Source organism: Nycticebus coucang, chromosome 21 (genome assembly GCF_027406575.1).
Source record: "Nycticebus coucang isolate mNycCou1 chromosome 21, mNycCou1.pri, whole genome shotgun sequence".
NCBI lineage: Eukaryota > Metazoa > Chordata > Mammalia > Primates > Lorisidae > Nycticebus > Nycticebus coucang.
Window position 1 is genome coordinate 7,028,622 of NC_069800.1, and position 13,113 is coordinate 7,041,734.

General features: G+C 36.2%; 1 protein-coding gene and 2 pseudogenes across 1 annotated transcript in view; 1 reads left to right on the forward strand and 2 right to left on the reverse strand.

The window, feature by feature from the left end:
- LOC128573691 (60S ribosomal protein L7-like) overlaps positions 1–13,113 on the reverse strand; it is a 350,760-nt pseudogene that overhangs the window by 268,808 nt on the left and 68,839 nt on the right.
- LOC128574196 (rho GTPase-activating protein 15-like) overlaps positions 1–13,113 on the forward strand; it is a 45,242-nt gene that overhangs the window by 27,549 nt on the left and 4,580 nt on the right. The window lies entirely within an intron of this gene.
- LOC128573689 (methionine aminopeptidase 2-like) lies at positions 11,088–12,571 on the reverse strand (annotated as a pseudogene).

The following is a 13,113-nucleotide window of genomic DNA, read 5'->3' on the forward strand; positions in this document are numbered from 1 at the left end:
GTTAATCAAGTTTGTGCTATTTATATAAGCCTTGGTGGGAAAAGACTTCATAAGAATATGTATTGAAATCCTACAATGAACAGCTTGCTCGTTAGGGCTACATATAAGGCATAGAGATATAGTCAAGATACAGTCTTTGCCTTATAAAATCTCTGCCAAAAAATAGGGTGAGATGAAATAAGAAACATAGTAGAGTTTTTCTTTCTTTCTTTCTTTCTTTTCTTTTTTTTTTTTTTTTTAGTGAGCACTCACATGTGAAAGATTTGAACTGGGACTTAGAGGATGGTTATAATTTCAATACATAAACATTTGTGGGCAAGGAATACAGGGCAAATTAAAAACATGAACAATGGCATAAGACGAAGAACCAGCAGAGTCTGTCCACTAAAAAAGAAAAAAGAATCCAGTAGAAACTCTGTAAGATGACCACCCAAGGGACTATAACAAACTGGTCAACATATTAAGGTGGTCAATATAAGGGACTAGACCTACCGAACTGATACGTATATATGTTGCATGCCTAGTCTATGAAAATTAGGTCAACTTGAGGTGGTCAGTGTAGGGACTTGGTCAACTATGGAGTTTCCACTTATTTTGTGTTATTGGAAGATAGGATAAGTGAAAAGGATTGAGAAGAGTGCTGTAGATTGTGATTTACTACCTGGGACAATTCTGTGATAAGGTATGTCAGTATTCTCCAGATAACTTCTTCTTAGAATAATCTATCATGACTATTCTTTTAATAAACATGTATTGAACAGCTGTACAAGCCAGTGTTATGAGTCTTAAAAGAGCCAGACCTATAAGCTGGATCAAAGCAAGAGAGGAAACTGGTTAATTTCAGATCATAAAAGCTTCATCTCATTTAGTATAGGAGCAAAAACTTTTGCCTCAAAAACACCTAGATTATTATTTGTTTTATCTGGTAGTAGAGAAACACTAGAGGAACAGGAGTTGTCAGTTTAATTTATCTTCTCAGTCCTTGTATAATACATCTTGTATCTTTCAGATACACTTACCTATTTTAGTATCAGTGAAGCATTTCAATTGGCCCCAACACTTCTGATTCAACTTACCTTCTCAGTATTTTATATACTTCATGATTTTAGAACTTCTGCTTGATACGCAAGGGAGGCAACTGTAATGTGCATGGTATATGGAAAAGTTGTGTTCCTGGTTTAACAAAATCTATTGATGAAATGCCTCATGGAGAAGAAGCTCTGTAATTTATAGCATCCATTCATTTATTTATTCTAACAACAATTAACTCCTACCAGGTGTGATATAATGCTTTTTCCCCCTAGAGGCAATAAAGATTCCAGATGAATGACAAAGGATTCCTGTTCTCAAAATGCTTATAATATGGTAAAGGAGACAGAATTTTATATATATGTGTATAATTATATATGTATGTATATGTGTGTGTATATATGTTATATACATATGTATGTATATGTATATGTGTATATATATGTAGGTATTTTTTTATAATAAGCCATGACAAAAGTGATACAAAATTTCAGACAATATTTCATAAAACCATAGATTTAGCTATAGGTAGTCCTAATAATGGTTAGTCTATGTATCTTTCCATTTGTTCAAATATTATATCAAATATTACTGACATCTTCTATGTTTAAGTTACTATGCCAGATGTTCTGAAAGATACAAAAATGAATCAGAATGAAGCCCTATCCTTGACAGTCTAGAAACAAATAGAAAGTATGCTCATAAACTGAATAATTCTAGTGAAAAAATGAACATTGTAGTTGTTGTAAAATGACATGAACAGAGGCATGCGTTAGTTTTATGGTAACTGAGATGGGAGTGATTGCTTCCATCTGGAAAGGTTTTTAATTATATTCATAGAGAGAATGACATTTTAGGATGACTAGGATTTTGATGCAGTGATAGGAGAAAAAAGCTTTATGTAAAAATAAGTATTAGTAAACAGGGAAAATTATGTCCTTAATTTATGTTTACTTTACGGATATGTACCAATCTCTCGCCTTCCCCTCATTGCACTGTGTGCTAGTTACTGCTCTTGAAAACATTTTAGTAGAGCTTCTCTGATGTCTGGAGTGAATATTCCCCAGTATAGACTACTTTGTTTATCTTTTGCTAGATGCCTGGGAACAGTGTCAGTGAGCGATAGCTTCAAAACAAAGTTGAGCAACAGCACTGTAGAACAGTAAGTAGTCTAATTTTGCTAGAAAGTTTGTGTGGGACTGGTTTATGAAGAACCTTGATTGAGAGAAGAGATGATTGAATTCTCTAAGAAATATAGAGCTTTTTGTAGCTAATATGAAATCTCCTCATGTTAGGAGTGACTCAGTTTTCAGGGACATGTTTGGGAAATTAAGGTGTATTTTTTTCTATTTTTAATAAGAAACACATATAGAACTTGTTAAATTATCTGAGAGGCATGTTCTAAAATTTTATGCAGATTGACAAAAGCAATAAGGCCTGAGCTCTTATTGATAAAGAAAAGGGCAAAATGGCTAAGTTTATCATAATTTTGGTTTAATGCATTTAGTAAATCACAAAGTATCTTTTCACTGACAAAATATTTTTATTGTCTTATATGTCTTTGACCTTCATGGTCATTTCTAAAAAAGTTCTAGGCCATAGAGAATAAGCAGGGCAATTCATGCAAGGAGAATTGAAAATATCCGGTCCCAAGAACACAGGTATGTCACTGTAAAGCAAACCTGGAAGCAGTTTTCTGTGACTCCAGAATATTTTTTCAGGGTTACACCCCACTATTACAGAATAAATCCATCTTGTAAAGTCTTTGCAGTTTGAGAATTTTTTCTTGTATCCACTGCCACCATCCATGGGACGAACTCAGTCTCATTGTTAGGTGGATGAGATCCACTGTTTCCACTATATTCAATATTGCTCAGAAAACTTAGTATCACTTTTGACATACACTCAAAAGCATTAAACATGTTTTAGGGAATATTTTTTCTCTAAAATTATGTGGTTATAAAGTCAGTATATTAAAAAATTGTTTTTCATTTTACATTGCATTAATATGTACTTTTTACCAAAGGAAACAGCTGGCAAAGTTTCTTCTTTTTAAATTGCATATGTATGGAGTATAATGGGATGCTTTGATAAATGTATATATTGAGGAATAATTAAATCAAGGTAATTAACATATCCACCATTAACTTACCATTTTTTTGTGATGAGAACATTTAAAAATCTATTCTCTTAGCAAGTTTCAAGTATATGATATACTATTTTTAAGTATAGTTAGCACACTGTATGATAGATCTCCAGAACTTAATTCCTCTTATTTAATTGAAATTTTGTACACTTTGATCAAAATTTTCTCACACCCTTCCATCCCCAGATGCTAGAAACCACAATTTCACTCTCTACTCCTTCTATGAATTTGACTTTTTATGCTTCAGACTATACTATAAATCTATAGGGATCAAAACAGCATGGTACTGGCACAAAAAATAGAGAGGTAGATGTATGGAAAAGAATTGAGAACCAAAATATGAACCCAGACACTTATTGTCATTTGATCTTTGATAAGCCTATCAAAAATATAATTTGGGGGAAAGATTTCCTATTTAACAAATGGTGCTGGGTAAATTGGCTGGCGACTTGTAGAACACTGAAACTGGACCCACACCTTTCACCTCTAACAAAAACTGACTCTCACTGGATAAAAGACTTAAACTTAAGACATGAAACTATAAAGATTCTCGGAGTGAGTGCAGGGGAAACACTTCAAGAAATTGGCCTGGGAGAATACTTTATGAAGAAAACCCCTGGGGCAACTGAAGCAACACCAAAAAATACACCACTGGGATCTGATCAAACTAAAAAAGCTTCTGCACTGCCAAGAACACGGTAACTAAAGCAAACAGACAGCCCTCAGAATGGGAAAAGATATTTTCAGGTTACGTTTCTGACAAAGATTTAATAACCAGAATCCCCAGAGAATTCAAACTTATTAATAAGAAAAGAACAAATGATCCCATTTCATTGTGGACAAGAGACTTAAATAGAAGCTTCTCTGAAGAAGACAGGCACATGGTCTACAGACACATGAAAAAATGCTACTCATCTTTAATCATCAGAGAAAAGCAAATCAAAACAACTTTGAGACATCATCTAAGTCCAGTAAGAGTAGCCCACATAACAAAATCCCAAAATTACAGATATTGGTGTGGATTTGGAGAAAAGGGAATACTTCTTCACTGCTGGTGGAATGAAACCTAATACGTTCCTTTCAGAAGAAGTTTGGAGAACACTCAAGGATCTAAAAGTAGACCTGCCATTTGATCCCACAATTCCTCTATTAGGATATATTCCTCTATATATCCAAAAGACCAAAAATCACTTTGCAACAAAGATATTTGCACCAAATTATTCATTGCAGCTCAATTCATAATTGCCAAGTCATGGAAGAGGCCCAAGTACACATTAACCCATGAATGGATTAATAAATTGTGGTATATGTATACCATGGAATACTATGCAGCCTTAAAAAAGGATGGAGACTTTACCTCTTTTATGTTTACATGTATGGAGCTGGAACATATCTTTCTTAGTAAAGTATCAAGAATAGAAGAAAAGGTATCCAATGTACTCAGTACCTTTATTAAACCAATTTATAATTAGTCACACTTCCTTATGAAAGATAAATCACAACTATAGCCCTGGATGAAAGAGGGAAGAGGAAAAAGATGGGAGGAGATGGGAGAGGTTTGATAGAGGGTGGGTAAATGGGGGGAACACACCTATGAAGTGTATTGCAAGGGAACAAGTCAAATCTATCAAGTATAGAACACAAATGTCTTAACACAATAATTAAGTAAATGAGGTGAAAGCTATATTAGTTTGATGTAAGCATTCCAAATTATATAAAAAATGAACACATTGTACCCCAGAAATGCATAAATGTTTTCATGATGTATGTGTATATGTCTTAATAAAAAGAAAAATAAAGAAAGAAAAGAATTTCACTTTTTAAAAATTTTATTTCTAATGACAGAAAACTTTACGAAGGCTTTGAATAAATGGTTAACTTGTTCAAACCACTCATTCAGCCATAACCTCAAAAGCAAAAAGGTGTAGTATAAAAAGCCTCATTAAAATAATCTGTTTGCTTTTTTAATATTGTTTACTTCCCGTGTGAATAATGAACATAAGCATTAATTAAATAATGCAATGCATACAATACTCATCCACTGTAGTATAACTTTAACAACAAAACAAACTTATATATGGAAGTAAAATGATGTGATTTAGCAAAAAGATGAAAATAGTTTCAATCAGAAAACTATTCATGAATTATTGAGTATTCTTCCGTGCAAAATGAATATAGAATGATTTTATCTTTGTAGAGTGAGTACTGAGCCTTATTCAGACCCCCGCTCAAGAATCTCATGAAAAATGGAGAGGCAAACAAGAGAGCTACCAAGTTTAGCCTAATGAAGGCATTTAAAATCTCTGTTTATATTTTAATTTTTATAATGGTAGTCCTCTTGCAAAGTGAGCATGGTTATCATTGGTGCAGCTTATTAGTATAGCCATATGTATTGCATCATCATGTGGCCTCATCAAACATTTAATAATTAGGAAAACAGGTTACAGTCCAAAATCTAGAGAGTAGTGGATAGAGATGGAAATAAAGAAAGAAACAAAAGAAATTAAATTCTAGTGTTTTATTAATGTAAGCTTTGGAAAGAAAAAAAAGGAGATCAAGTGATCAATATTACTATAAATGAAGCCAGGTTCTCTAGTTATAATTTTCTCAAGATTTGGCCATTAACCATAATAAATTCTATATCTTATATAATTTTTAATAACCACAAAAATCCATGAAATTGATAGAATGCTTTATAAATGGATAATAGTTTACTGTCCCTCAATAAACCTCACCTTAGGCTCTCTCAGAAAACTATTTTAATTATAAAGCTTGCCTCTCTGTGGTTTATCTTTTTGGTCAGTGTAATGCATCTGTTTTGGAGCTTACGTTTTTCTAAGATAAAATAAACTTTAATCCCAGAGTGTATTTCTTAATTTATGGACTATATGTACTTAGTCTTCCTTAAAAATTCCCTACTAAATTGAACTGCTCTGGGAAGCAGCATATCATATTAGGTAGGAACAGAGGCTTTCAAGTCAGACCACCTAGGCTAGGAATCCCAGGTTCACATATTTGCAGCTGTAATCTTGGTTGTCTCATTTGCAATATGAGGGTTAAAAGAGTACCTATCTCCTCGAGCTACTTGTGAGAAAATTGGAGTAATGTGCCTAGCACCTAGAAAACACAATAAATCGTAATTATATTTATTATTGCAGTTATTACTACATGAAGCAATGGAGTGTGGTGGGTAAGAGCAGAGGCAGATGAGAGAAGGGGAAAGAGAACCTGGGAAAAAGCCTAATGACCTTTAAAAGGCTTAAGCTAAGAGGTGTCCTATTGTTTCTGCTCAGATGCCAGTGGTGGGACTAAGTAATTGGTCACATTTTGTTGCAAAAGGAGATAGTGAAGAAATGGAATCTCCAGCTGGTTTGCTGCTTGCAGTGACAGCTCTAGACCCCTGAAGAGAGAGCACAGCACACATTTTGGTGGAGAACTATCCGTCTCTGCAACAAGAGCAAAACTAGCTGTCTCAACCCTATATTTTTTTTTTTTTTGAAAACAATCACATAAACAAAGCTTTATGGGAGAGGTACTTGTACAAATCAAGGACACAGAGAATGAACTCAGAAAGAAATGAGGCTGGAAATGACAGGAAATAGTTCCTGGGATGTGTTTCCAGAACGGTGTCCACTCTGGCTGCTACTGTGCAGGGAGCCTCAGCAGACAGGTGTGCTGCTCAGCTGGAAAGGGAGCTGCAAAGGGACTGTGTAGGAAAAGCTTAAAACAATTTGTAGGCTGGGCGGCGCCTGTGGCTCAGTGAGTAGAGCGCCAGCCCCATATGCCAAGGGTGGCGGGTTCAAACCCGGCCCCGGCCAAACTGCAACAAAAAGAAAAAATAGCCGGGCGTTGTGGCGGGTGCCTGTAGTCCCAGCTACTCGGGAGGCTGAGGCAAGAGAATCGCGTAAGCCCAAGAGTTAGAGGTTGCTGTGAGCCGTGAGATGCCATGGCACTCTACCCAAGGGCGGTACAGTGAGACTCTGTCTCTACAAAAAAAAAAAAAAACAATTTGTAGGAGGGAGGGAGCAGAAGGAGTGACAGAATTTATCTTCCACATTTCTTCCGATTTCTTCACCAACCAGAGTCTTCACTTGCCTGCTTCTTAAGGGCCCTGGCCTCACCCTCACCCAATGAGGGGCATCTGAGGTGGGTTCAGTGAACAACAGGAGAGACTCTGACGAGGCACCTGAGACATCAGAAATATACCCAAGATAGTCACCTTGAGGAAATAAATTAGCCTTTTTGTGTAATGTAAATGTAAAACTGTATCAGCTTATAACAAAAATAGACTGAGTAGAAGCTATTATATTTATTATAACAAGATTTTAATTCAGAAATAAATGCTCATTTCTTGAAAAAGAGAGAATACTTTCTCTTCAAAAATAAACAAAAACACCCAACATTCTAGTACCCCAAATCACTAGCAAAGTTTTATTTTTCTGAAAATCTGGTTTGATTTGGGCATGTAATATACTCAGAAATTTCATTGAAGAAGCAGTTCCCGTTATTATTGACATCATTTATATTCATATACATAAAACTCACATCTTATAATCAAAGTATCATCTTCTATGGTGACAGGGGCCATACTTTAGACATTAATAAAATCAGGTATCCATTCAGAACTCTTTACTAAATCATTTGGCCCAAATGAGAATTTATAAGTGAGTTTTATCCTCCTCCATGAACAATTTTCCAGAATCAAAACCAGTTATGTGATAAAACTTAATCCCTCTAATCAGATTTTATATTTCACGTGTAAGAATGATAAGGACCATTTGAGTCTATATTCTGGAATAGCAATTAATCCAAAATAAAAAGATGGCAGCTAATAACCTGTTGCATAAACTCTGAGCTTTGTCCATTATTTTAAGCCACATCTAGTAATAAGGGTGGAGGATGAATGACCAGAGGATTGTTGCCTACATACATGCCCAGTCTTCATCGTGGAAACTACCACCAAGCAAAATCTGACCTTTGATATTTTATTAGTACACATTAAAAGACAATGGACCCCAAATATCCCATGAAAAATGGAAAACTTAATCTGAATCAGAGACAAAAAATATTAGAAAATACTCAATCAGTTATTATTGGGAAATGATGAAGATGGACTAAGAGAATAATAAACATCAGAAGTGGATAAGACCTAGGATCAATTTTTAATAACTTCATATCACTCCAACAAAGAGGCTTTTATATTGTCCAAAAAGCAGTCACTCTTACATAATTCTATTTCAGTATTTTAAAAATCAGTCATTTCTATTTTAAGTTTACCCCCAGAAGAAATATATGTGCATTCTTCAATTTTTAAATTCATATTTAGTCAGTTTTTTAAAAGTTTATTTTTATAATGATGTACAATATGATCCATTGGCATCATGCAGTTTATTAACAGACATTTTTCTTATGTTTTATAGCTGTAGAATCAGAAATACGTTTTCTATTAAAGGAGTCTTTAATTTCAGGCTTCTTGAATAAAATCTTGATCATCTTCCAAATAAATTCTACAACTTTTCTGAACTACTTATTCCAGTGCTTAACACTGAAATGCTGAAAATTTTCCCTTCTAATAATTCCTAGGCCTTTCTGCTGTAGCTTTGTGAATATGAACTACTGATCAGTACAATTTTTACACAGTCCTCTCTCTACTTGTCTCAATTTTCTCCTCTGAGGTTAAATGTATTTGTTGGTTTTAATCTTACTCAAATAAATTTACATTTATCTTTGATACTTATGAATCCACACCAAATCTTTATTTGCTTCAGTTCTTGCCTACAATCAGTATAAATGGAAACATTGTGCTTTAACTTCCTATGCATTTCCCACTTTGTAAATCTCATTCTGAGATGTATTATTTGTTTTTGTTAACATATTGGACTAACCCAGATATTTTTCATTATAATTCTCCATGCAGTTCATCAATTGTTTCAATAGTATCTGTTGAACACTTACTGTGGGCCACTTGGCTAGATTTTGAAAAAATAAATGTAAGACAAACCCAGTTATCTGACTGCATAGCTGGAGGGAAGAGTCAGCCCCCCAAATGGTTACAATTCACTCTGTGAATAACACAGAGGGTTGCAAACGAGTATGTTTTGAAGTAGGAGAAAGGGAAAGGAGTGACTTGCCCAACAATAAGGAGAACCTGTGGAGACCTTCTTGGAGTTGCATTGTGAAAATGAGCAGGCAAGCAGGCTGGGTTGAAGAGGGAGATAAATGTATTCTGGGTGAAAAGAATGAATGCATGTTCACATCCCAAAAGTATATAATTGTGGAAACGTGTTGTATTTGGTTGCTGCCATGGCTATAGCTAATGTGGACTAATGAGGAGAATAATTGGAAAAGGAATGAAAACAAGAAGGATGGGGAGGAGAGGATACAAAGCAGCCTGTATGTACCTCACTGATAGATTTGAACATTATCCTGTCAATAATATGCTTTCCAGGAAAATAATGTGAGGTTTGTAATTTAGGGGGGAAAAAAAGTCAAAAAAGTGAAGAATGAACTGAAAAGATTTTTATTGGTCACAAAGGCAAGAGCTAGAATAATTTAGGTGGGAGAAAATAAAAACTCAATTGAGGTTATGATCATGAGATGGAGAAGATGAAGCTAATTCTGGAATTGGGGCTGCTGTGCCTTTTGATTTTGGATGGCAAGAGAAAGGGGGAAGGGTTAAAAAATTTTCAGGTGAAATTATTAGTGATTATTTTTGAAGACAAGCCATAAAGAAAAGGGGCCAAGTCTGTGAACACAATGATTCCACTGAAGAGTCTGTGCTATCCTCTAGTGACGGCGTAGAAAAGGCCTGAGAGAGGGACGGAGGGAGGGGGGTGGGGCCTTGGTGTGTGCCACACTTTCTGGGGGCAAGACATGATTGCAAGAGGGACTTTACCTAACAAAATCAATCAGTGTAATCTGGCTTATTGTATCCTCAATGAATCCCCAACAATAAAAAAGAAAGAAAAAACAGTTCTGGCATGTGGAATAAGCTGTGAGCCAGAGTAACCCCCCGAGGAGTCAGCAAATGACAGGTGATGGTACAGGACTGGGAACATGACTGACACCCCCTGGAAGCAGTGAGCTGGGAGAGATAACAAGGGCCTAGAAGAATATGCCAGGGCTTACCAACAATTAGGAAGTGGGGAAAGGAAGAGAAGTCAGTGAAAGAAAAGAGAAGGAAGAGTATAAAAAGAGAAAGAATTTGGTCTCAAACTCATCAGCTCAGGTGATTCACCCGCCTCAGCCTCCCTGAGTGCTAGGATTACAGGCATGAGCCACCATGCCCTGCCCAAAGAGACATAAAAAGTGAAAGAATTTGGAAAGAAAATATGGTATTTTTACAGCTCAGGAACAAGAGGGTTTTAAGGAGAAAGGTCAACAGAAGCTAACGATACAGAGTTCAGAATACAGAGTTCAGGTAAGATGCTGATGGGAAAGAAGGGCACCAGATTGTTTTTTTGTTTGTTTGTTTGTTTTGTCAGATCTGAAAATGTCTTTATTTTTTTTAGAAAATGGATTCCAGGAAGGTTAAAAAGCAATACCAGAGAGTATAGATGCAGAATTGGATGTAGTCATTCAAAGCATTCAAGTAAGAATATGGCAATATAAACATCCAAAAAGCATCCCTTAGATGTTCAAAACAAAATGTTTAAGTCATTCCTAACTAATTTAAGCTTTATAGCATTTCCTAGACAGGAGAAAGTAAAACAGTTAACATCTGAAAAGTCCTGAAAGCTTTTTCCTTGGTTAATTAGACCGTTTGCCTTTGATCAAATTCCTTCTTTTTTAACATGAATAAAAAGTATTACAAAGGTCCACGGTTAAAACAGACAACATGTTGCAAATTAATTCTAGTATAATGTATTCCAACAAAGCTTAGAAAATAAAGATGTCGAGGTGGCTTTGGACTAAGTTTAATAGTCATCTCCTCTGCTGACAACTTCTTTGCATGTTGGACGCAACAGTATGGTATGTTCAAACTGTGCTGTACATGATCCTTTAATGTCACATAATGGTGGATATGGATCTACAATGCCCGAGTCACACAGATTCTTCAGAGCCATTAAATATTTACTTTCTCCTAAGCGATCAAGCCATCTGCGGCAGAAGGCAAGGGTGCCGAAGCCTTATCGGCACATGTCCAACATCAAAATTTTTCACGTAATGTGAACATTCCATGTCATCATGAACAACACCTTTTCCTGTACTACCAAAGGGTTCAATTGCATACACTTCTCCTTCTTCCATTCTTGTTGCCTCTCCTTTCACCATGGGCACTGTTTTCCCAGCATGTATTCTATACTGCCCAATTGAATGTCCATTCAGATTACGGATTGGTTTCACTTGTTATGTCTTCCCATCTATTTCAACTTCATAGGATTCCATAACTTCTTAGATGGCCTCCCCAACGTCTATGATGTTCACATAGACGAACATCAATTCCAGCACACTTTATTGCAGTATTACTAGCATCCTTTACAGTTTTTAATGATGTATCATATTTGGGATTAAAAGTGACAGTAAAAGCACAGTCAATAATCCTACCACTTATGCATGTTCCAAAATCTATCTTACAGATGTCATTATACTGTAATACTGTTGTGTCACCAGCATTGGGAGTATAATGGGCAGCACAATTATTGAGAGAACACCCAGTAGGAAATGCCAGGCCTGCATTTAATCCATTCTCTTTTATCAATTTGCATAAACAGTCTTCTAACTTTTCACAGATTTCTATCATTGTCATCCCAGGCTGGATCCAGCTCATAACATATTTTCTAACTTGTCGATGTGCTTCTGCAGCTTCTCGAAAATCATTCCAAATCTCTTCACTGGCCTGATCTAAGGCTTTCTTTTCTTCACTTGTAGTTCTCCAAGCAGCTGTTTGCCCATCTTGTGTGGGTGGATATTCTCACTCTTGTCCTTTGGGAAATACACCATTGGGATACAGGTCACATATTGGAACTGAGGAAGGGTCTGTTTGAACTTTTGATCTCTTCTTCTTCCTTCTTCCTTCCTTCCTTCCTTCCTTCCTTCCTTCCTTCCTTCCTTCCTTTTCTTATTCTTCTTCCTCTTCCTCTTCTTCTACTTCTTCTTCTTCTTTCCAGTTGCTCCATCCCCATCACCATCTCCATCTTCATCATCATCATCTCTTTCTTTTTTTCTTCCAATGCTTGTTTTTCCAATTTCTTGCTACCTCATCCACTGAGGCTCCTGATTCTTTATCAGGTTCTTGTTGCCCTACTGCAGCAGCCCCTTTACTCTTCTTCTTCTTCCATCTTTTTTTCTTGGCTGCTGCTTCAGCCATAGAGGCAGCTTCCTCCTCCCTGTCATCTGCATCCAAGTCACCATTCAGGTGGCTCCCAAGGCCGCTGCCTCCTCCACACCCGCCATGTTGCCTGAGAGAGTGTGAGGGAATGAGAGTGGCACCAGATTGTGTTGATCTGAATGGTCAAGACCTTTTAGAAAAGTCAGATGTCAGTGGTTAGGAGAGAATGGAACATGATCAGACAGAATGTGAATGCAAAACAAGGAAGAATCTGGCAATAATGAAAGGGAAATAGGTAAGACCAAGAAAAAGTCAGGTTGTGGAGCTGATGCTTGCTTTTCCTTTTTTTTTTTTTTTTTTGTACAAAGAATTGAGTTGAGCATAGTTACAAGCTAAATGATATAATCCATTTGAGAGTAGGAGAAAGGGACAGCTCAGAAAATAAGACACAAGATTGAATAAAATTAGGAACTAGAGAGGTATAAGCTTTGAGCTCCCTTTGGGGCAAGACAGGGCATGCCTTGTGGGTCATTTATGGACCATGTGGCACTTATGGGCCAGGTAATGTTGATACTGGTAGCAGCAACTTGTCATATCCAGGCAAGCAAGTTCATTAGGTAAGAGTCATAGATCCAGGCCTGGAATTTGGAAGCCAGAGGGAAAGTGA